The sequence below is a fragment of the Triturus cristatus genome, chromosome 3_1, assembly GCF_964204655.1.
Source record: "Triturus cristatus chromosome 3_1, aTriCri1.1, whole genome shotgun sequence".
Classification (NCBI taxonomy): Eukaryota; Metazoa; Chordata; class Amphibia; order Caudata; family Salamandridae; genus Triturus; species Triturus cristatus.
Window position 1 is genome coordinate 290207528 of NC_140583.1, and position 22011 is coordinate 290229538.

Consider the following 22011-nt stretch of genomic DNA (forward strand, 5'->3'; position numbering starts at 1 on the left):
TATGTTACTCCTGGCAACCAGGTCTGATTCACTGTAGCAATCACTGGCAGTCATGTTGTATAAGGTGACCATTAATGTAATCTTGTCTAATGTGGTCACTAATACAACACTAATAACGTCAGCAGCGGTTGATGAGTGTCACTGAACATAAGTAGCTGCTCTTATTGAAAGGTTTGGAGACGCCTGTTGTAAAGTGTTCCCGCCTGCAGTTCCATGCAGGCACTCACATGGATGTGGAAGGAAACATCCAGCCAGTAGCTGAATTCTCTGCGGGGCCAGATTATGACTGACAAAAGCTAAAGTAATGGCTGAAAGAGGGTTGTCGAAGAAAGCCTCTGGTTGGGAGGCCCATCCTATGTATGGTGTTCGCAAAAGCTCTCTCTGATACCCAGACCTAAGAAGAACTTGATGTATCAAACCAACAAGTGCCATAGCACAGGAAACGGTGCAGCAAAATAAAAGAAATGGTTGCAACAACGTCAACACAGAAAGATGGTGTACGAGTCATTCAATTATAAGATGAGAGGACAAAAAAAATTGCTTAGCACAATTCAAAAACCCCCAAAACCCAAAGTATTTCATGTTCCTCCAACGGCACAGTCGTTGCGCTACCAAGTGTGATTAAGTGCGTATCTGTCTTTATATCCCATACAAAGGGCTGAAATTCTTCTATCACCCCCTCCAAAATTTCAACATCGTCCCTCAACTCCAAAATATAATACAGGTTCATTATACTGTTATTACAGTTCCACCCAAGACCAGCATTTTACAATCTAAGTTATGGTGCGAGACACAAATCTAGAAAACACCTTCTAATTATCTAAATATCACCACTCCTTGGCAGTTGCTTAGTAAATTAGTCCATATTCTGTACACTGTAGTGGTCGTGAGTCTATCTAACCAGGTGTTGGAAGACTGGCCTCTAGCCGCTGCTCGCTCTCATGGCACAGTGAGCCCGTCCCTAAATTCTCACGACAAACATCTCTACCTCTGCTCACTCCACTTATCTGCCCCTACTTCCGTAATCCTTCCTTTATTACTAAGGGCGCCTACCTAAAGCCCCCCACCCCGAGGGACAACAGTCATCAATCCCAATGTGTGAGAACTGAAACAGCAGTGCCAGTGAAGGGCAAAACAAACATCACTCTCAGTGAGGGGCAGTACACAGACATCAGTCTCACTGAGGGGCGCTCAACAACCATCAATCTCAGTGAGAGCACAAGTGGGACTCTCAGTGAGGAACAGAACAACTATCAATCTAAGTGTGAGATAACGCAGCCATCAACATCAGTGAGGCGCAAAGATGCATACAACAATATGGGCTGACTCAAGGATCAATCCCACTGAACGACAACAGGTATATTCATCTCAATAAAGGGCGAAAAGGCATCTTTTTCAGCGCGGCTGCACGGAGTTACTTCAACGAAACAAGAGACAAGTCAAGGTCTTGAAGTGCAACACCAAGACACACATCACTCCTTTCTCATACCGGAGGGAGGCCAATGTAACTAACATTCAGTTCTCTGCGCTCAGTCTGTCATCCAGGACTAGGGATGGATATCCATCATGCCCGCTTGTCCTACTTACTCCCACAAAAATTATCTTGACTATGGGTACACTGGACATACGTCTCCCGTTCAAAAAATACACCCCGCCTGCACATACATGTGGCCTTATTAAAAAGAGCTCTTCCCAAAAACCATAGACCTATCTAATAACCATATTACCGCAAATATTAGCCGAAACTCTTCAGTAGGCCAGTGGTGACAAGGGGGCACTGGAGCATGCCAGATCACTGGTTTTACGACAGGTGAGCACAGATTCTTATAGGCACATCACCCACCCCATATTGACACGGATGACAACCATCTTTATCTCGATACAACTCAACATTCATTCGGTTTATCCAACTGCCAAGTATCGTTTAGCACTGGGAGAGATTGTTATGTCACGACATCCATCTTTTCGCCTCCCTCAGGCCTGCTGATGCTTGAACCAAGGAGGCCGAGACTGACCAACCTTTCAAGAAAGTGAATATAAGGGAAAGCATGATCACCCTCCATGGACCTCACAGACTAGACCTCAGTCCCTGCTTTTCCTGGTGTACTCGCTTCGTAGTGTAACCGTAGTAATCATGGTTCAGTCTTAATGTCTCACCTTACTCTGCACTGCATCATTAGATCTTGGCGGCTAGAGAGGAGGATGTCTGGAGGTCCCAGATTTGTACAGATATGGGCGGGAGAGAAAACTGGATGAGAAATCATCTTTGGCTTCTCCAAATTGTTGAAAGCCTCCCCTGTTACCCCACACATCCTTCTAAATGTAAAGGCCTGGTTTACTTAATACGTTTTTGGAATTATTGTTCTATTTAGCGAGCCTTTTTTGTTGCTTCTGGCCACCTACTCTGGAATGTGAAAGAACACAGCCATTGAAATGCTTGACTACAGATACGGAGTTGGCCAGGAATATTGTAGATGCTCCACCTCCCCCCCCCCCTACTCCCGACAACAGGGATAGGATGGACCCATAAGACGGACATGTAACTTTATATTGCAGAACATTTGCATTTGTTATGGCATGTGACTAAGTCAAATATAGAAGCTGATTTCTGCCTCACATAATAAAGGGAATATTTCCTATTCGTTGGCTAAACAGTGATAGCCTTACGTTTTCTTTGACACAATTGCAAATGACATTAGATGACAAATGTGACATTAGGCAAAAGAGTTTTAGTCTCGAGGTCAGCCTTGTGTCGTATCTGTTGTGATGACGTGTTTATAAACTGGGTGTCACACATTCATCTTGTCCAAAGTCGGTGGTCACAGCAGCCCTGGCTAACCAGGTTGCTGCTGTAACTCTCCCCCGCTATATATCGAGCCTGGATTTGTCTGCTGAAGATAGTATCCAGTGGCCACCTCGTCACCTTGTGCAATCCTCGCGTGCAGCACTGTTGCCCCAGCCCCTGCTCCTGAGACCTACAGCAAGGTTCTTGGGCCTTGCCCCAAACTCAGGCGTCGCGCGCTTTATCCAGTGTTCCTATACTCCCTGCCCCGCTGCCACCGCTCCCATCATCTTCTTCACACCTGCCTCGACGAAGCCTCAGCCAGGTGAAAGCATCTTCCAACCAGCACGTGGCACCGCTGGAAAACTCAGGGTTCTAAGACACTTACCAGGCATTCTGAGCGAGTGCACTGTACTGACGCCTCTCACTAACACCCGTGCTCTATGCAATCAGGTTATTACAGTCGTGCGTCAGCATCCTTCTGTGCTACTTCAGCGAATCCTCGTGCTACTTACAGGTTTTGTTAAAGGCGCTGCAAGTCACCTAGACCACTTCTAAGCGCAGAAGTTGTCCATTTGAACTTACTTGCAACATTGGCGTGAAGGGCCTAAAGCAGTTCTCTTGAAGTGCTTCGTCTGTAATGCAACGGCTGCACTTACTACTGTCATCGGGGTAAAGTTAAGAGCAGCATTACGGCTCCCGCGCTCAGCTTTAAAATAAGAAACCCCTGCGTGTCGCTCCCTTCCCTTCCTGTGTGAACTCCACGTGGGCTGTCCCGCGCAGACCAGCCTGCGGCAGCTCGGCTCACTAAAAATAAAAGCGCGTTCACGCATTCCTTGCAGCCGTTGGGAGCAGGGCTGCGCTCTCCGGGCAGGGGCTGCAGGGCAGCAGGCAGGGCGGGAGAGGCAGCGGGCCGCCCTGCAGGCCCCGCACAGGCATTCTGAATTATTAATAGAGAAGACTGCGGCACTCCCTTTCTCCTCTCATCGCCACATCCCACAAATATCACAGTCTGCACTGCTGAAGGGGCCTGCCTGCTCTCACTTGGGCCAACCTGCCACAGCAGGCTGTAGTGTGCAGCCAATGAGGCTATGGACGTAGTATCTAATCCAGTCTGCTGCAATCTGCCTGTGCTGTACAGCCGAAGAGACTGCAGCCAGAGGCTGCTGGTCAGTCTGCTGTGAAGTAAACATGCTGCAGAGATGAGGAGGCGGAAGGCCTGCCTGCTGTGAAGTAAACATGCTGCAGAGATGAGGATGCTGTATACCTGCCTGCTGTGAACTATAATACTGTAGAGCTGAGCAGGTTGCAGGCCTGCCTGCTGTGAAAATGAAAAAGCACCAGCAGTGTGGGCTACATTGGCGTCTGAGACATTTTTATTTGGAAGCAGGAAGGATGAAGGGGGTAATACACCACCCGCACCCACTGCTGTTTTGTAGATGAAGAACCCAAGAATGAGAAGATAAAAACAATAGTCAGGATCTTGATACTGATATAAAATACATAAACAACCCTGATGAAGTCCTAAAGTAACGAAACACATTGGCTGGGCTGAATGGACAACCCCTTTATATGGAAACATTAAATAAAGCTGGATTGTATATGGTCACACAATACTCTCTAACGATTATATTGTATTAAAGTGTAGATATAAGTGGTGTTTGAAACAGTCCAAATCTGTTGATTAACAGTGTCATGCTTCTTTAATCTTACACTCCATTCCAGTTGCTGAAACTGCCTGCTGTGAACTATAGGGCGCTTCAGATGAAGTGGCTGCATGTCTGCCTGCTGTGAAGTAAACATGCTGCAGAGATGCAGAGGCTCCAGGTCTGCCTGCTGGGAAATATAATACTGTAGAGAGGAGGAGGCTGCAGATCTGCTTACTGTAAAGTAAACATGCTGTAGAGAGGAGGCGGCTGCAGGTCTGCCTGCTGTGAACTAAGCATGCTGTGAAGATGAGGATGCTACGGGTCTGCTTGTGGTGAAGTAAACATGCTGTGAGGATGAAGTGGCTACGGGTCAGTCTGCTGGGAAGTAAACACGCTGTAGAGATGAGGAGGCTGCAAGTTTGCCTGCTGTAAACTATAATGCTATAGAGATGCAGAGGCTGCAGGCCTGCCTGTTGGGAAATATAATACTGTAGGGATGAGGAGGCTGCAGATCTTTTTACTGTAAAGTAGACATGCTGTGGAGATGAGGATGCTACTGGTCTGCTTGCTGTGAAGTAAACATGATGTGGGGATGAGGATGTTAAGGGTCTGCTTTCTTGTAAATAAACATGCTGTTGAGATGAGGAGGCTTGCAGTCTGCCTGCTGTGAAGTAAACCATGCCATTCCAGTTTGAACCCAGCCATATGCAAATTCAGCCCGAACTGCCAACCCAGGTCCTTCCTGGACTGGAAACAAGCATCCTAGGACCGGTTTCAGGGTTTCACCCCTCTTCAGCCAGGATAGCTTGATTCCAGTGGCATGGACAGCACAGGACCCACCCACTCGGAGTGACAAATGCAAAAACAGTTGGTGGATTCCAGTGGCATGGAGAGCACGGGACCCACCCACTCGGGGTGACAAATGCAAAAACAACAGTTGGTGGACAGAATGCAGAACAATGTCATACATTCACCCCAGTACGGAGATCTAGGCCTAAATCCATAGTTTTTTTGCTCACCATGCCATTCCAGTTTGAACCCAGACATATGCAAATCAGTCTTGACCCTGTGCCTCATGGGACCAGTCGAGCCCGAACTGCCAATGCGCACAGCATAGACGAGGAAGGAGGTTGTAGGTCAGGTTTCTCTGAACTATATGTACCATATAGATGAGGAGGCAGCAAGCCTACCTGCTATGAACTACAAGTGCTGCACAGGTGAGGGAGCTAGAAGTTGCACCTGCTGTGAACTATATGTATTATAAAGCCGAGGCGGCTCAGGTCTGCCTGCTGTAATGTATAGAAGAGAACGGTGCAGGCGCGAGTGCTATTAAAGATATGGCCTGCGCAGCTCACGATACTGCGCCTGCCTGGTCTGAACTTGTAACTTGGATTATTATTGTTGAGAATGACCGGTGGTCCTGCATTTTGAGGCACGGCGTCTCTTGCTTTCCACTTCTCCATCACGACAGAGAGCCCGGATGTTAGTCACAAGGAAGCGCGCGTGAAACAAAACCAAAGTATCCTTGCTGCTCTTCCACTGCCGGTTTTATAAAACCTTTTCTGCCGCTGCCCGAAGCACACTTCAAACAACCTGGAAAACATACAAGCGACCCCAGGATTCAAGGGCGCTGATGGTCTGGTTTACAGGAAGTTGGAAATGTCGGTCTCTTGGTTACCGTATTGCTTTGTGGACATGTTTATTAAAAGTATATTTAATAAAGCTGGACTCCCTGGTATCTCCATTATGTGGAATATATCAGATTTCTTTAAGTATCCTTGATTTTATATTACATGACGCAGTGTAGTCTCTTGTCTATAGGTTCTACATTATTTTGTTAATTAAAAAAAGTGTCCTGAAATTTCTGTATTGAGAAATGTGGCATTTTAGGTCTGGCCTACCAGACGCTCTAGGATAGGCGAAAGCCTCTTGGGGCCCATACCAAAAACTTACAGTGGGCTTGAGCCCGCCCACTGCTTGCCACCATTAGTTGGCCTTATTGTCACTCATCTGCTTGCTTCTTATTTGACGGATTGCCTTCCTGTTCTTGTATTTATAAATCCCCTGGAGCATAGTCTCCTTTCCTTCTTTTTGACTGGATGGCTAATAGTCTTTGACTGCTTTAAATTTAGCAAACTACTTTTTCTTTTTCTCTGAGCATTCGATAAGAGTGTATGTGTTTTCCAATCTATTCCTTGTGTGCAGCTTCCACCCCACCAAGCCCCGCCTTCACCCACCCGAAGTGCTCCATGTTGCTCCGTCCTTCCCACTTACTCAATACCTCCTGTGTACTACTTTTTTGGAGGGCCCAAAGCTACCATTTCCCTTCTATCCACTTCACGACCATTGTTTAAAAAGCACTTTCACACAGGTAAATAGGTCTATTTTTTTAATTTGCCAATCTTAGTTCATCCGCCATCTTGGATCAGTAAATTAGAAAAAAATGGCACCCACATCCATCACTGGTAACACGAGTGTGCCTACTAAATGACGTAGCACTAGTAGCGTCATGGCACTATCAGTTAGTCGAATGCTTCAAGGTACATGTCCATAGCATAGTCCAGACAGGAGACTATTAGACTGATTGTACCTTTTGGCGGAATTGTAAGTAAGTAAAGATCCAATGCGAGCATCACATCATATTAAAGCATCCTTTCGTAACTTGGTTCACTTTAGGGATCAGGGTGAAGTCGGAAAACATGATCAAACCTAGATTCATCACTTCTAGTGATGGGTTAGGTGGTGGGCCAGGCTCTTTCGCTCTAAAAATGGATGGGTGGTAGGTGAATTATTTCCCACAGACCAATGCCTCGCTTTTTGTCTTTTTGTTTGGTTGCGTAATTTCTTCACATCAAGTGATTTATATTTAGGAGACCCTTGGCACAGGAGTCGAAGTCTGGACTTTGAATCTAAAGGAAAGCTTTGAAGTTTTCAAATAATTTGTGAGTCATCCATATAGTTATAGCAGCTTAGTTTAAAAGAGGAGCTCAGCTCCAGCAGATGTCTGAAATAATATAGCGAGTGTGTGTGTTAAAGAGTAGGCAGGGGATAGTAGATTCTCAGGGGGTTTCTGCCCGCAGGAATAACATTTAAGAAGAGACAGAATGACAGATCTGTTAGCCAAGAAGGGGTCAGTGCAGCGGGGTGTAGTGCTAGCCATGGTGAAATGAGGCAGAGAGATCCAAAAACAGTACTGACGCTACTCCATTTGAGTCCAAAGTAGTGTTAAGGTCATCCCATGCTGCTGTTTTGTGAATTCTGTGCTACCACCGGGGTGGAATGCCATTTGGATGTCAGAGCGCAGATCATTCTTTTCAATGTAAGAAGATAATGAAAGCTGCTCTTTTGGTCATTTTGCCTAGGAGAAGGCCACTGCAGTTAGCTAGCTGGGACTGTTGGGCCGGGAATATTTTGTTTTTTAGAATTATTGATGTATGCCGTTTTGAGTTCTTCAGGACAATGCCAGGCTCCAGTGAATGGTTGATGACAGCTCTGGCAGGGCTTGAGCTGTTGATAAGAAGGTGCTTGAATATATAGGATCAACGAGGATCCGCCAAGGATCCCAGGACAGCGGACTCTCGTGAGATTTATACAGACCTCTGCAGATAAGGGGAGGGAGGCTAGCAGATTGTGTGGAGGGATGGGCCAGGGTTTAGGCAATGGGCGAGTTTGGACGAAGGTCTTTTCAAGTTTTATCCTCACAGTATCCTTAAAGGTTTTTGGCATTGAAGATGAAATACGCTGCAAGGGACACACACTTGTGTGGGGGTGGTTTGGGAAACTGAGCATTCTTGTTTGAAGGATTCGGTGATGATCTTATGAAACACTGGATGTACGTATAGTTTATTAAATATGGAGGAGGTTTTTGTGTTTTTTTGCCTACCTGACTGCAGTTTTGTAGATTCTTAATAAGTAGTACAGCACCAGAAGTTTGTCTTTGGGAGTGTTTGTTTTTTCCAGTCTCTTTATATAGTTCAGGCTTACTAAAGCGAGTGAAAGCCCGCATTGTGCAAATATTTTTTGGTTTTAGCATGACCTCAGAGGCAAAGTCTATGAAGTAGGGAGTTCTGTAGATAAAAAGGCAGAGGAGGGCAAAGAAGAGCATTCGGCAAGTACAGATTAGCATTCTGGAGTGGTACAATTCAGGATGGTTTTTATAGGTTTTGAGCTTCTATGGACAACAGCTGCTCCTTTTCCAGTCTTCTTGGTGGGACAATACCTCAGGTGGAATTGGTAGGGAGCAGGTATTGGCTTCATGTAGGATGGTCCAGAATGGTTGGTGACCCAGGGCTCCATAATGAAAATCAGATCCATGCCGTAGTCAGATATGTTATCATAGATGTTAGTGTGTTTTAATTTAGATATCTTGAATCAATAAGGCCCTGGAGAGTTGGTGCAGGGCCGGCTTTAGCGCTGGTGGCATCCAGTGCGACAATAATTGTTAGGGCCCCCCCAATGACCGCCTCAGCCATGGGTTCACTCACTACCACCCATTAACAGGGCCCCTCAAGATTTATAACCACTGGTGTAGGAAGGTGAGAGCCCTCCAATGCAATGTGGATGGACAAGATATTGCTGATCTGTGAGCCCATAACTACAAATTCCAGCCCCGTGAACTAAGTGGCGACATGTTGTGCATAAGCAAGAAGCTGTAAAAAACACAAAAGAAATTCTTCAGGCCGAACTAATGTCAAAATTAGGCCTTGTGAAAGCCAGATAAGAATCTTCATTGATTTGTATTCATGAAGATTGATCACATACATCACAGAGCGCAGGGTGGGGAGTTTGCAGGTGAGGAGAAGCACATAAGAGGAACACAGATGGCGGGTTGTGGGGAGAAGAACAAGAGAAAGAGCGCAGGATGGAGAGTGTCGTGAGGGAGAGTCCAACATGGAAGGCAAAGAGCTTCGAAAAGGAAGCATACAAGAGAGAAAGCATCAGAGCGATGGGTTGCGGAGTAAACCATACAAGGGACACAGCAGCATAGAGCGCAAGGGGAGATTGCGTGTCTGTTGGAGGGAAGTACATTAGGGAGAGAGTAACTTGGGAGTGCATAGGGAAAGGGAGTTTGTAGGATGAAAGCACACAAAGAACATAAAGCATAATGGGTAGGTTTCAGGACAAACCACACAAAGCAGAGAGCAAGATGGAGCACGGGAGAAAAGGTGATGTTTTGCAGTGGTTGAAAGCACACAAGGGAAGGAGCACCATGGTGTGCGGGGGCTCCCTGCTGTACGGGCCCTCTCACCCCCAGGGGTTTTGGTGGGGGAAGAGGCAAAAAAGGGAGAGCAAAATTGAATGCAGAGGGTTTCAGGGACAAGCACACAAAGGAGAGAGCACAAGCACACGAGGGAGAGAGAAACATGGAGCACAGGGGAAAAGGATGTTATGTGGTGGAGAACAGCACGAGGAAGAGAGATGGAAAACAAATGCACTCTCATGAAGTCTTTATCCAAAAAGGAATAAAAAAAGTAATCCCCTAAAAGTGAGCAGTGGAAAGATACTAGTCAGCCAATCAAAAAGATGGTAAAGAGGGTATGCTGTAGGGGAGGAACAAAAACAGGATGAGGCAAGGAAAGCCACTGAATAAGAAGCAAGCAAATGAGAGCGACACTAAAAGTCAACCAATGGTAAGCAATGAGCGGGCTCTAGGCCCACTGTAGGTTTTTGGTATGGCCCACAAGAGGCTTTCGCATACAGAGGGCTGAAAGCTGGCTGGTGTGCGAGACCTAAAAATAGGCAAACAGCAAAAAGCAGCATGACACTTGGGCTTGCTATTTTCAAATGACCACAACAACAACAAACTGGACAGCCTGCAAATAACACTTGTTACTTAAATATTTACTTGGTGCACAAGGGATAATTTATTAATACACTTGCAAAAGCAGCAAAATAAATACTTTTAACGTACGGGGTCATGCTACAAGCACAAAAATCTTAGAAGCGATCTGGTGCTGAGAGACCAGTACTTCATGGCCCGTGCTACGAGGGTAATAATGCATAAGTTACTGATGGACTTAATGAACTAGATTTGCCAACCAGCACTGGAAATCTGTTTGGCAGTAGATCAGCCCATTGCAGACTGCCTTCCCCAGAGGCCTCTATCACTTGGTACAATGTCCCTAATAGTATAGAGCAGTCCACTAATGACAGGCATGGGAACTGCCAAACAAACTGTGTATGAGGAATAAACACTTTGCACTTTTTCAAAAGCTGTTTTTTCTCTTTTTCTTACTCTTGTTCTAATTAGGGAGACATGTTATAGATTGTTGATCTGAAGAACTGATATTTTGTGGTTTCAAGACACGTAAAGAGAAGTTAATGTAAGAAGAAGATGAACATATATTGCTCTATGCACTTTACCAGAAATCTTTATTGTATAGCAAATGAATCCTGTTATTCCTGTCCCTGGTTAAAAGTATGATATAGATCATAAAGTGATGATTTGATGAACTGATACTTTAGCAGATTGTACTCTTTATCACTTTCAAGACGGACTGTACCATTCGCCCGTTCCTTATGTTCGATAGGTGCCAGGCCAAAACCTGCAGATCCACCCAGTGACTTTTAGTAGATCGTATTTTGTATCATCTTAAAATAAGATATACAAATATTACTACAACTCTGTTATTCCTGGTTTAAAATAGTAGATATATCATAAGGTAACAATTTGCCGAGCTGGTATTTTAGTACACTACATTTCATATTTTATGAAACAGTGGGCTATTTCTGTTTCATATGTATCGTAGATGACAAGCCACAAATTGCTGATCCGTTGAGTGACAGCATTATTGTTTTGTTTTCAGTTTATTATTTTAATCTTGTGCAATGATTTGAATGTTTGTTTTGCCTAGGCGTCTTTATACCAAACAATTAAATTAAACGAACAACATGGTACAGTGTCCTAGCGACCAGCTAGTCCCATTTCCCAGTGCTCACCTTTGGTCAATCTGGGACCTGCAGGGCCGTATTTGCAAAATGCCCATATGCTTAACTACAAGACCCAAGTCCACTGCACGGTTGAATAAGAATCCATGCTGGCTGGTAATGGCCCACATGACACAGGGTCTGTTAGCCAGAGGGTAATATGTTACTCGCTCACAATGTGCCCTCAAGCATGGGCTACCCCGCTTTCAAGTTGCCTGTCACAAACGCAGCAATGAGCATTGTTGGTAGATGCCTGTGAACCTTAGACTGATATCTGCATGAATTTACACTTACGATGTTTGTGGCCTGTTACACTGTAGTATGTGACCAGCATTGTGCTTCCCTCTAAAGATAACAACATGCGCCTTCATGTTTTCGTAAGTGAATGGGAATAAGTGCCATCTCCCCAAATGATTTGTTACCTTAAAGGGTGGTGTTTTCCAATAGACTGTAAAGATTTCCAGGCTATGAACTCAGGTGCTTGAAAACACTATGGCGAGAGGCTACAGAAAAACCTAGACAAATTCAACGAGCGAGCCGAGCCAATGTGTCAGGCTCGGCTCTTCGTGCTCGCCCGAGCCCTGAAAATGCTTGCCATGTAAATCATACAACAAACATCACGTAAAATATGAAATGGTCTTTTCAAAAGTGTATTCGTTTAACATGTGGAAGCTTTGACATTAATAAATCACATTATGCAGTGCACCGAGAAGTACTTATTAAAAGTGATAGTTTTTACACATGAACTATTCCTGCCTCCGCCCCCACACTGGCGCGTCATGTGAGCACTGCGGCCCAGATTATTCTTGAGCAACATTACAGTCTATTAACATGATAGGTTTTTATACAGCTGGTGTTCTGTACTCACGTATTTAAAAGTGCGTTCATTGCAAATATAAAGAAAATGACGTTTTAATGAAATAAAATATTTGCTTAAGATCACATAATTTAAGAGAAGCTGTGATATAACTAGGCGTTCTGATTATACATTGTACAAATCAGCCACAAAATTGGTAGCTATTGGTCTCTCCTATGTTCAATTCAATCTTTATTTTATTTCGGCCATTTGGCCATAAAAAATACACAATACACATATACAATCACAGATAAGTCATTTCATAAAAAGATAAAACCATTGGAATGCATGTGCTAAAAATGCTATACAAACTATATATAAAGAGAAAAAAAAAAAAAAATTTTTTTTTTTTTTTTTTTTTAAGAGGGACCCAACGCCTTTAAAATACGGTTACGCGTATGCCAAACATTGGTAAGAAATTTTGTTAATGCGAAGACAGTTGGGCCAGAGACATCAGATTTTAAAATCCTGTACATTGGTGCATATTCCCTGCAGCCCATATTCCTTATCAGCGGGAGGAGCCAGTATTTTCGTGCTACCTTGTAGGCTGGGCAGAAGAAAGCCACATGCAAGTCAGTTTCCTCCGTAGCATCACAAACCGGACACTGCTTTGTGGTGGGAGCCGATGACCAGGTGCTTGTAAAAGACCGGAAGGGCAGTGTGCCGTATCTCCATTGGAGAAACGGCTTTCGGGCCAGTACAGGGGAATTAGGATCCAGTACCTTCTCAAACCTATAGAGATCCTTGCTTTGCAGAAACACGGAGGATAAGGACCCTTCTGCCTGGGTAGCTTGGGCCCTGGCTAATTTGTGTTCGTGGTATACATTAGCCACAGACTTTTTAGAGATGTTTAGTGCGGCATTCGCCGGCTCAGTCCATAAATCAGGGAGCCCTATTTCCATGCAAGTGGCTAGGATGTTTTTGACCCAAGGGATATTGAGCACTTTTGGGTGATTCAGAAGTTCGACCAGTTCCGCCCGATATTCTGCAAGATCATTGCTACTCCACAGCCTACGCCAGAAGGCTATGGGTCTCAGGCTTATTTCATCAGCTAACGGTCGTAAACCCAAATCGAGCCTCAGGGGGAGGAGCGGGGTGCTGGGCGGGAGTGCGGCTATCTGTCTTATAAACTTGTTTTCCGTTAGTGACAGACTCCGGCAAGATGTGTGACCCCATAGTGCCGCCCCATACATTATCGCTCCCCTAGCCTGGGCCTTATATATCTGGATTAGTGCCCCCAATGGACGGTATGATGAACCAGTCATCATCCGGGCGATGCCCCCAGTGGTTTGTATGAGTTTGAGGTTAGCCCTACTCTGATGAGATCCCCAAGTCATGGTTTCGTTGAGAGTCACACCAAGGTATTCAAAGGTGGCTACTCTCTCGAGCCGGACAACTCCCAGTTGCGGATTTGGCCGCAATTTTTGGCTCGGATTCAAAACCATGAATTTGGTTTTTGCCGCATTAATTTCCAGCCCCCTATCAGTACAGAAGGCCACGAAGGAATCAAGAATCCTCTGTATACCCATAGGGGTTTTGGATAGCAGCAGGGTGTCGTCCGCAAACATAATTGCGGGCACCCTGCTGCCATTTAATTTGGGGGCGTCAGTATAGTCAGTGGCATTCAGATGGGCGATTACCCCGTTGACGAAGAGGCAAAACAGGGTTGGTGCCAACACACAACCCTGTCTTACCCCCCGGCCAACGGGGAATCTATCGGTCAGTTCCCCCGACCTCCCGCACCTCACTCGGGCGTAATTATTGTGGTGCAGCCTCTGTAAGATCAATAGGATGTCCGGGGGAACGCCCATCTCTGCCAGGACGCTCCAAAGTTTCCCCCTGGGCACCAGATCGAAGGCGGCCCGTAAGTCCACAAAAATTGTGTACAGACTACCGCCCTCGAATTTTGCTGTCCTCCAATAGATTAGGTTCAATCTGAAAACCTGGTCCACTGTGGATACCCCCTTCCTAAATCCCGCCTGGTAGGGACTAAGGGCGCCCACCTCCTCCATCCAGTCCTGGAGCCTATTCAGCAAAACCCTACCAAACAGTTTCTGCGCCACGTCTATTAAACTGATTGGTCTGTAGTTGGCTGGGAGGAGAGGCGAGCCCTTTTTAAAGATGGGGACCACCTCTGCCCCCAGCCAAGTACTAGGGATTTCCATGCCACCAAGAACTCCATTGAAAAGGGCGGCAAGGTAAGGGGCCCAAACTGTGGGCTCCTGTTTAAACATATCCCCTGGTAATCCGTCCAGTCCCGGCGCCTTTCCAGAAGCCAGTCCTGAGATGGCAGCGGTGACCTCGCCCAGCGTTATTGGCTCCCCTTCACAGTCCGGCCAGCCCACCTCAACAACAGCAGGAGATTCTCCCGGCTCAGAACTGTATAGGGTCTGGAAGTGAGCCTGCCACACCCCTGGGGCAATGTTGGGCTCTAGTGCCGATTGTAAATTCCCCGACCCCCCGTTCACTATCCTCCAAAACAGGCGTTGGTTTTGGGTCGCTAGGGCCTTGGTGAGTTCTTCCCACTGATTTTCCTCCCATTCTGCCTTAGCGTGGGCAATGAGTTTCTTGTAAGCTCGCCTGCTTTGTTTAAGGCTATCCCCCCCTAAACCCTCCTTGATTAGTCTAAGGAGTTCTGTTTTTGCCCTTCTGCATGCTAGGTTATACCATGATGTTTTGCCCTGCCGCCCCCCCTTTTGGTTTTCGTGAACTACAGGTAAAATGAGGTGCCGCAGCTTTTATGAGGTCCTCATGAGCCTTGTACAATTTGCCCTGGGAGTCTTTGTTGTTTGCCTCGGTGTCCAAGCTCCCCACAGTTTCCAAGATGGGAGTTATCCCATCATAGAGCATGGGGAGTTTATTCTTGCTTGTAACCAAGTGCTCCCACCTGATTCTTCTCCTGCTGTTATCAAGGAGGAGCGCAGGGTTGTTCCCTTCCGCGTTAGTCACGAGAGCTTGGGGGCCAGGGTGGACAAGGTCAAGCTCAAGTGCATTGTGGTCACTATCGGTCCTTTCCGTCACCCTAAAATCCTGGATTGTCGGCCACTTCACTATTTGGGCCAAGACATAGTCCAGACGGGACTCTCTTCCCGGTCTGTTGTAGGTGGTTTTACTGGGTATGTCGGATTTCATTCGCCCATTACAAGCTCTGATTCCGAACTTTAGGGTGAGGGCTGTAATTTGTAGTGCTAGTGGGGTCCAAGCCTTCGGCGGTGGAGCTTCCACTAGAGGCACTGCCCATCTGGCCTCTTCTTCCGATGATAACCCGTCCAGAAGGCCAGGGAGTGGCTCAAAATGAGAGTTAAAATCCCCTCCCACTACATAGAATGAATCACTCGGTAGATCAGATATAAAGTTGGAGAGTTCATCTATGGTCGGTGATTCCTTTGCAATTCCCATTGGCCTACAATAAATGTTAATAAACACAAGTTTAGCTTGGTTGGGCCATGATAATGAAACCACAAGGATATCTTCAGAGTTAGCCGACAACCGCGTTGCCACACAGCCCAGATGAGATGCGACCCAGGTCGTAAGCCCTCCTGACGGACGACCTTTGCCTTCCCACCTCGCTGGAATGAAGAATGACATGTAGCCTTGGTGACCATAGTCCTCTCTGGCCCAGGTTTCCTGGAACATACATACGTCTCCAGTCTCAATATAATTTGCCCAGTCCGGATCACCCAGTTTATTAGCCAGTCCAGCAACATTCCAGCAAATTAACCTCAAATGTTCAGGGGTGTTAGTTGCCGTGCCAGAGGGGTTAGAGGAGATGGTTTCAGACTCTACTGCAATCGGGAATTCTGACGCATTACCAACAGTAGGGACCGATGGTTCGGAAAGTCCACTGGAGCCATTCTCCACAAGTGTTGGCTCATTCAATATTCCAGAGGCATTGTCAACATTGTGGGCAAATAGATCAGAAAGTCTGCTGGTGCCATCATCCAGGAACACTGGATCGTTCAGTGGACCAAGGGTTTTACCAACAATCGGGGTGGATGGCTTGGAAAGTCTACAGGAGCCGCAATCTCGGGTCATTGGTGTGTGAGCGGAAAGTCAATCAACCCCATCCAAACCATTCAAACAATTGAAACGGTTGAAATGAAAATAGGGTGTGTCCTGCAATTGGAGATTTGTGCGTTGTACATAGTCCTTGTGTCTGCGTCTATGTTCCACCCCTATCCACTCATCATGCGGTGGAGCATGGTGCATGCGGATAGGGGGGAAAAAGAAGGATACTGGAAGGGTCTGAATAGTGGAATCCAGTGATCTATTTATTCCTTCACAGATATGCAGAACAGTGCCCGGATCTTTAAAAGTTACCAAGATGCAATCCCCTATTATTGTTTTTCTGGTCTTCCCTAACCAAGGGACCCTTCTAACCATAATAATCTCATTATTAAAATGGGATGGTAGGGGTCGGTTCCAATTTAGCCATTTAATGACCTTTTTCTTTAGGGATTGGTAGTCTTCATTTTCCCCTGATCTTAGATGGGGGGCACCTGCTAGGACCACCGTTAGACTATTAGCTTCTGGCGGCAGATCTGGTCTCCGTGGTCTTGGGGCTTGCCGGCCCGGGGAGAGTAGAGGGGCGCTGCCGGCTTCTTGATGGCCGCCATTAATCCCTGTCTGGGAACTTTGAGGGGCAGAGTCTATTGGTTGTGAAGGCCTATTGGTTGAGTTACTGCGCGGTGCCTGGACTGAAATAGCCATTAATGGCTGCAGGGGGGGGCAGTAGGCACGCTCTGAGGGGGGACTTTGTTGGCACCCTGTGGGGCTCCTATTTTAGGAGGGTTTCCTGCGGGGAGATGAGGTCCCATATTTTTAGATTGCTTACTAACTAAGGTGTTCAAGGTAGTAAGAGATGTCTCTAGTAGAGTGAGCCTAATCTCCACTTTTTTCAGGCTATCGCTAATGGGCTGCAGAAGGGAACGAAGTAGGAATTCTAAACTCCCTATAGATGTGAGAGGGGGATTTATATTAGATGTATTGGCCACTGGATCGTTATTAGTAACAGCTATATTGGAGCTGGAGGCCTTGGAGGGAAGAGCAATTGGCACAGTCTCATTGTCCTTCCCAGATTGTAGTGCGTTTATATGTTTTTTGCCAAAATCTAGATGGGATAGTTTGGCTTTCCCCCTCCCCCCCCATTGACTTCCTACTACGTTTGTTTGGTGGAGGCCTATGCAGCTCCCCCACAACACTTTGTTTTGGCTTACTTTTCTTAGTTGCATGCAAAGGGGGAGTTTGGGTAACCAAATTAACGGGGGTAACACATGTCGTGGGAGGAGTTGTGTCTATGGACTTTCCAGGGACCAACCCAGGGGAACTAGGAATTTCCCGAAGTAAGAGGGGGAAGTCCTCAAGAGTCGGAGGATTTAAGCTATTGGGGGGCGTACCTTCCTCTTGGGAGATAGGATACGGGATGATCTCTGTCAAGGGTCTGCTCTTCATGGATTCAATGGAGCGCCGCCGCTCCGCCCTGCGTCTCTCCAGAGAATTTTCTTTGCCTGCGTCTCCTTTGGCAGATTTGAAGTAGTTGTCCAGTGTCCCTGTGTTGCTGCCCCCCTCCCTTAATGGAGTTCCACGTGGTCCTGGCGAGGGCATCACCTTAATCAAATTTGGAAATAAAAGGTAAGGGATATGGCCCAGCCCGGCCTCCTTTGACCCCTGACGGCCACAGACGGTCCCGCCCTTGTCCTGGGCTTCTCCCGCGCGCTCCCGCGCAGCTGTGCACTCAAGCCGGAAATATGCTGGCAGGGGAGGAAGAGGCGGGGCGGTCAGGGAGAGCGGGCCAGCTGGGACGGCCTGAGCAACCCGGGACTCCTGGGAGGCTGGGTCCGGGTTGCAGCTCGCAGCCCTGTCGCCCACTCACCGCCCAGCAGGAAACAGCCTGGATTGTCCTCCTCCTGCGACGCGGGACCCGTTAGCAGAGGTCCGTAGGGAAGCAGAGAAACTGGCGTCCTTCAGGGTCCCCTGAGGGCTCTAACACACAGGCTCCAACGGGAAGGCAGGCAGTCATGTAACTGTCAATATAGGTAGGTGAAAAAACAACCGCAGACCACCCTCAAATGGTTTCATAAACACTCACGGGTGCTTGTAGATAACATTAACCGTGGGATGTTCCTCTCGCGGCTCGGGTTTCCGCTCCTTGAACCGCAAACCGTACTTACTAACTGCCGCCGGTGCCGAACTTGAATTCACAAATATTTTTGCAGGGGCTTCCGGATGGCTGCGGGATGGTTGCGGGAGGTCCTGCGCTCAGCTCACTACTATCGAGCCGCAAGCACCAGCCTCCACCACCACCTCTCCTGCTCCGCTCCGCTATGCAAACAGCTGCTGACTCCACAACGAGCGCGTCAGACCCCACAACGAGCGTGTCTATGTATTATGTTAATGCTTCATTTTAACATCATGCATTGTCCTACAGCTTTTAGATAACACCAACTCCCCTCCAAGCTGCTGGAGCACTACACAGGAGCACCAGTTAAGTTACACAAGGTCACTTTCTTTTAGAGGCATGGGGAAATTGAGGGCCTTATTTCATCTATGGCAGTCCATGGGATCAGCGTTGCCATGGTGGCGGTATGACCATCGCCACACTGTGGGACTGCCCACAGTATTACAAGTGCGGTGGTCGGACTGCCACTGAACCGCTGCTACCACCGCGGATCAAGGATCCTGCGGCAATCTGGCAGCGGTCCGAGGCCAAAATTTGCAGCCGGTGTCGCAGCAGCACACCTAAGCACATTTTGAGTTTCCTCACTGCCAGGAAAAGGGTGGCGGTGAGGCATCAAAAGGGGCCCTACATGACCCCTTGTGCCTCTGTGCATGGGGAGCAAGCAGGGGAGCACATGTTCTGCCTCCCTGTAGTTTTGCACCCCCAGTTCCTGCACAGGAAGGAATGCACGACATGGTGCATTCCTTCCTGTGCAGGGACGTGTACTGGCAGTAACACGCCGGTGCTGTTTATGGCTCACAATGAGCCTTTAAACAGTACTGCCGCAAGACCACCACACCACCCTCCAGACCACAAAATTACTTGTAACCTAGTGGGTGGGCAGTGGTAAGTTTGGGTGGTCCTGGAGCGGAGCTGTGGCGTGCCACCCACTTCAGGACCCCCAAAACTCGTAGTAACGCCCTACCTGATTTGCCCGAAATTCAGAATGTTGTGCCGAGTTGTGAACTTGGTTCCAAGTGTCAAAGTTGGCAGCTTAAGCCCTAGGGAGTGTGTAGAGGGAGGTGACAAACTGAAGCCACGTGAACAAGTGTCTCGTTATGGGCTGGAGGTTCCAACACGAACTCGAGCTGAGCTAGAGCCAGGCTTCAGGCTCGACTCTTTCAGTGGCTCACAAACTAGGTTCAGTTTAATACAGAACAAGAAAGAAAAATGTTTATATCAAGACACTCCTTGTGGAAAATACAGCTATACCCACCACAGTATTCAACCACAGTATTCCTAGAGTTTATCTTTCAGTTGTCCCTCGGGACAGTACCTGACTGTAATGCAAAATTACAACACTTTAAACCCATTGTTAAAATATCTGGACTTAATATTTATCAAACATTTTACAGAACTGGAGTTAGACTAGCAAAGAAGCCTGAGGGGATATACTGTGGCCAATTGCACTTCATTTTCACGGACGTAAATTAAAGAATACAACAAAATACCTGACTTGGTAATAGAAAGCATAAACAGGTGAGGATGTTCAGAATGATCTCCGATTGGCTGGGAAAAGACAGATGTTTGAAATGAATTACCACTCGGGACTCACAGGTTTTACAAAAACTATACAGTATACTAGAGGCTGCATTTACCCGCGAGCTATCCTTAGGAAGTCTCCCTCACCACAACCCAAACATTTGCCGAATTCAGTGCCAGTGTCACAGCCAATAGCATAGCACCATCGTGTCTTTTGGTCTCAAAGTGCGCCAAGAAGTCCGTTTACTGTTTACCCATATCGGTGCGCTACCTTACTGTTGAGGAGGCAGGCGCGTGCCAGTTGAACCCTACAGATACCTCAGTAGAGAGGCTCTGGTCGGCATAGGACACCCGACCAGAAAAAGTGTGCCTTGAGGCGTCCGTGTATGCGAGGCAGCGACACCCTTTTGCAAGTCTATGCAAGCAGTCCCTTTCGGTGCCAAGTGCGTTTGCCAGGAAGAGCCCCCACAGATGCTTAATGTGAAAGGTATGCCATTGGCAGACATCCCAGCCCACGCAAGGAGCGTGGTTGTTCTACCAGAGCCCAACTGTTCAGGGAGAAAAGGTTACTGCGAGTACAATTTGCAGGAGATATGTTTAACTGCTGATGGTTAGCAGTGCCTTTGAAACCCAGGTGGCTCTACGTCGTAATATCTGTAGTTGGTCTCTTTAAATGTACTCCCTAATTTGATAGATAAAGGAACAGGGGGGTAAAGTGATTCGCCAAGGATCACACAGTCTGGTCGAGTACGGAAGGCACAAGAACGCTTACACCACTGACTCCCATGTAAGAGCACTCGGTAGCCCATTACACATATAAGACGACAACAGACAAATAACAGTACAAACAAAGCATATATACACCAGGTGAGGCTATCCGCGAAGAAAATGCGTGGTTTCTATAATACACAGACAGGCATCGTTTCGGAGCCCTGTGGTCATTGACACGCCCGGTGTATTTAGCAAAATTGTCCAAATGATGGAATTGAATTGAAAAGGCATTTCTAGAGCGCATGGCTACCAGAAAGCATCCCAGCGCTACAGCAACCCTTCGAGCAGGTAGATAACTTAAGGGAACAAAAAGGTCTTTAAAAGATCAATGAGACGATGAAACAATTACAGTAACACTGTCACAGTTCATCCTCTCAACCGCATGGACTGTCACACAAGTTTACATTTGGCCTGCAGTGCGTAGGAGGGCATTGAGCTTCCAACACATACACACCTCCCTTCGCCTTTAGGAATAAACAAGGCTTGGTCGAGTGCCTGTCTTTTGTAATGAGATGTGACCAAGTCACGACACGACAAGCAGGAATTCGGGTTGTACCAGGGGCTCGCATGGCAGAGCACTTCCGGCCTAGGTGGAACTTCAGGCATAGTGTCTGCCCGATGAGCATGTACAGACCTCCAGTCTAATCAAGTCCAGGTACTGCATACTACAAGGCCACTGCTGGGCGATGAGCCTGTGTGCACATCAGTCTCCCCGGGAGTGATAGGCTGGCATTCTGTACATGGCATTCCCAGGTGACGTTTTTGCGTTTATTTACATTATTGAGTGAGCTGAACGCGAGTAAAATGGTTTATAACTTATTTAACTCTATGAACAACAAATAATCGCTTTCCCTGATCAACCGGGATTAAAAGTAAAACTTAGGTTTAAGGACACGCCCATGTATCTGCCGACATAAGGACTTTTAGTATCTGGTAACCACGCCCCAAGGCGCATACAGGGCGATCCATTTGCATCACTCGGCTATATCAATATTATATCCATGCATTCATTCATTCGTGTAGGGGCACACTGTCTGGTAAACTACACGAAGCCAGAGGTTGATATATCGATTACTAGTGGGCTGGCTCACAAAGTTACTTAGCAATGCAGCGGCTAAAGGCTGGATGAATCCCAAACAAAGCACTGAATGAAAGCTCCTATGATTATACACGAAATGTGCGTTGACTGGTTTAAAGTCACATTTTGCAAATCCGTATAAACAAAAATGGAACAAAAGAACATGCAAACAAGTAAGCATATATTATGCATGTTATCTGTATATTTATTTGCAACCATATGCTATTTGTTCAAAGTTTTGGAAATGAA

The 22011-nt window shown here is 46.9% G+C and overlaps 1 protein-coding gene across 3 annotated transcripts in view; it reads right to left on the bottom strand.

The window, feature by feature from the left end:
- The window catches only part of CD276 (CD276 molecule), a 298243-nt gene that overhangs the window by 275690 nt on the left and 542 nt on the right, over window positions 1-22011 (bottom strand). The gene's annotated exons all lie outside the window — the stretch shown is intronic.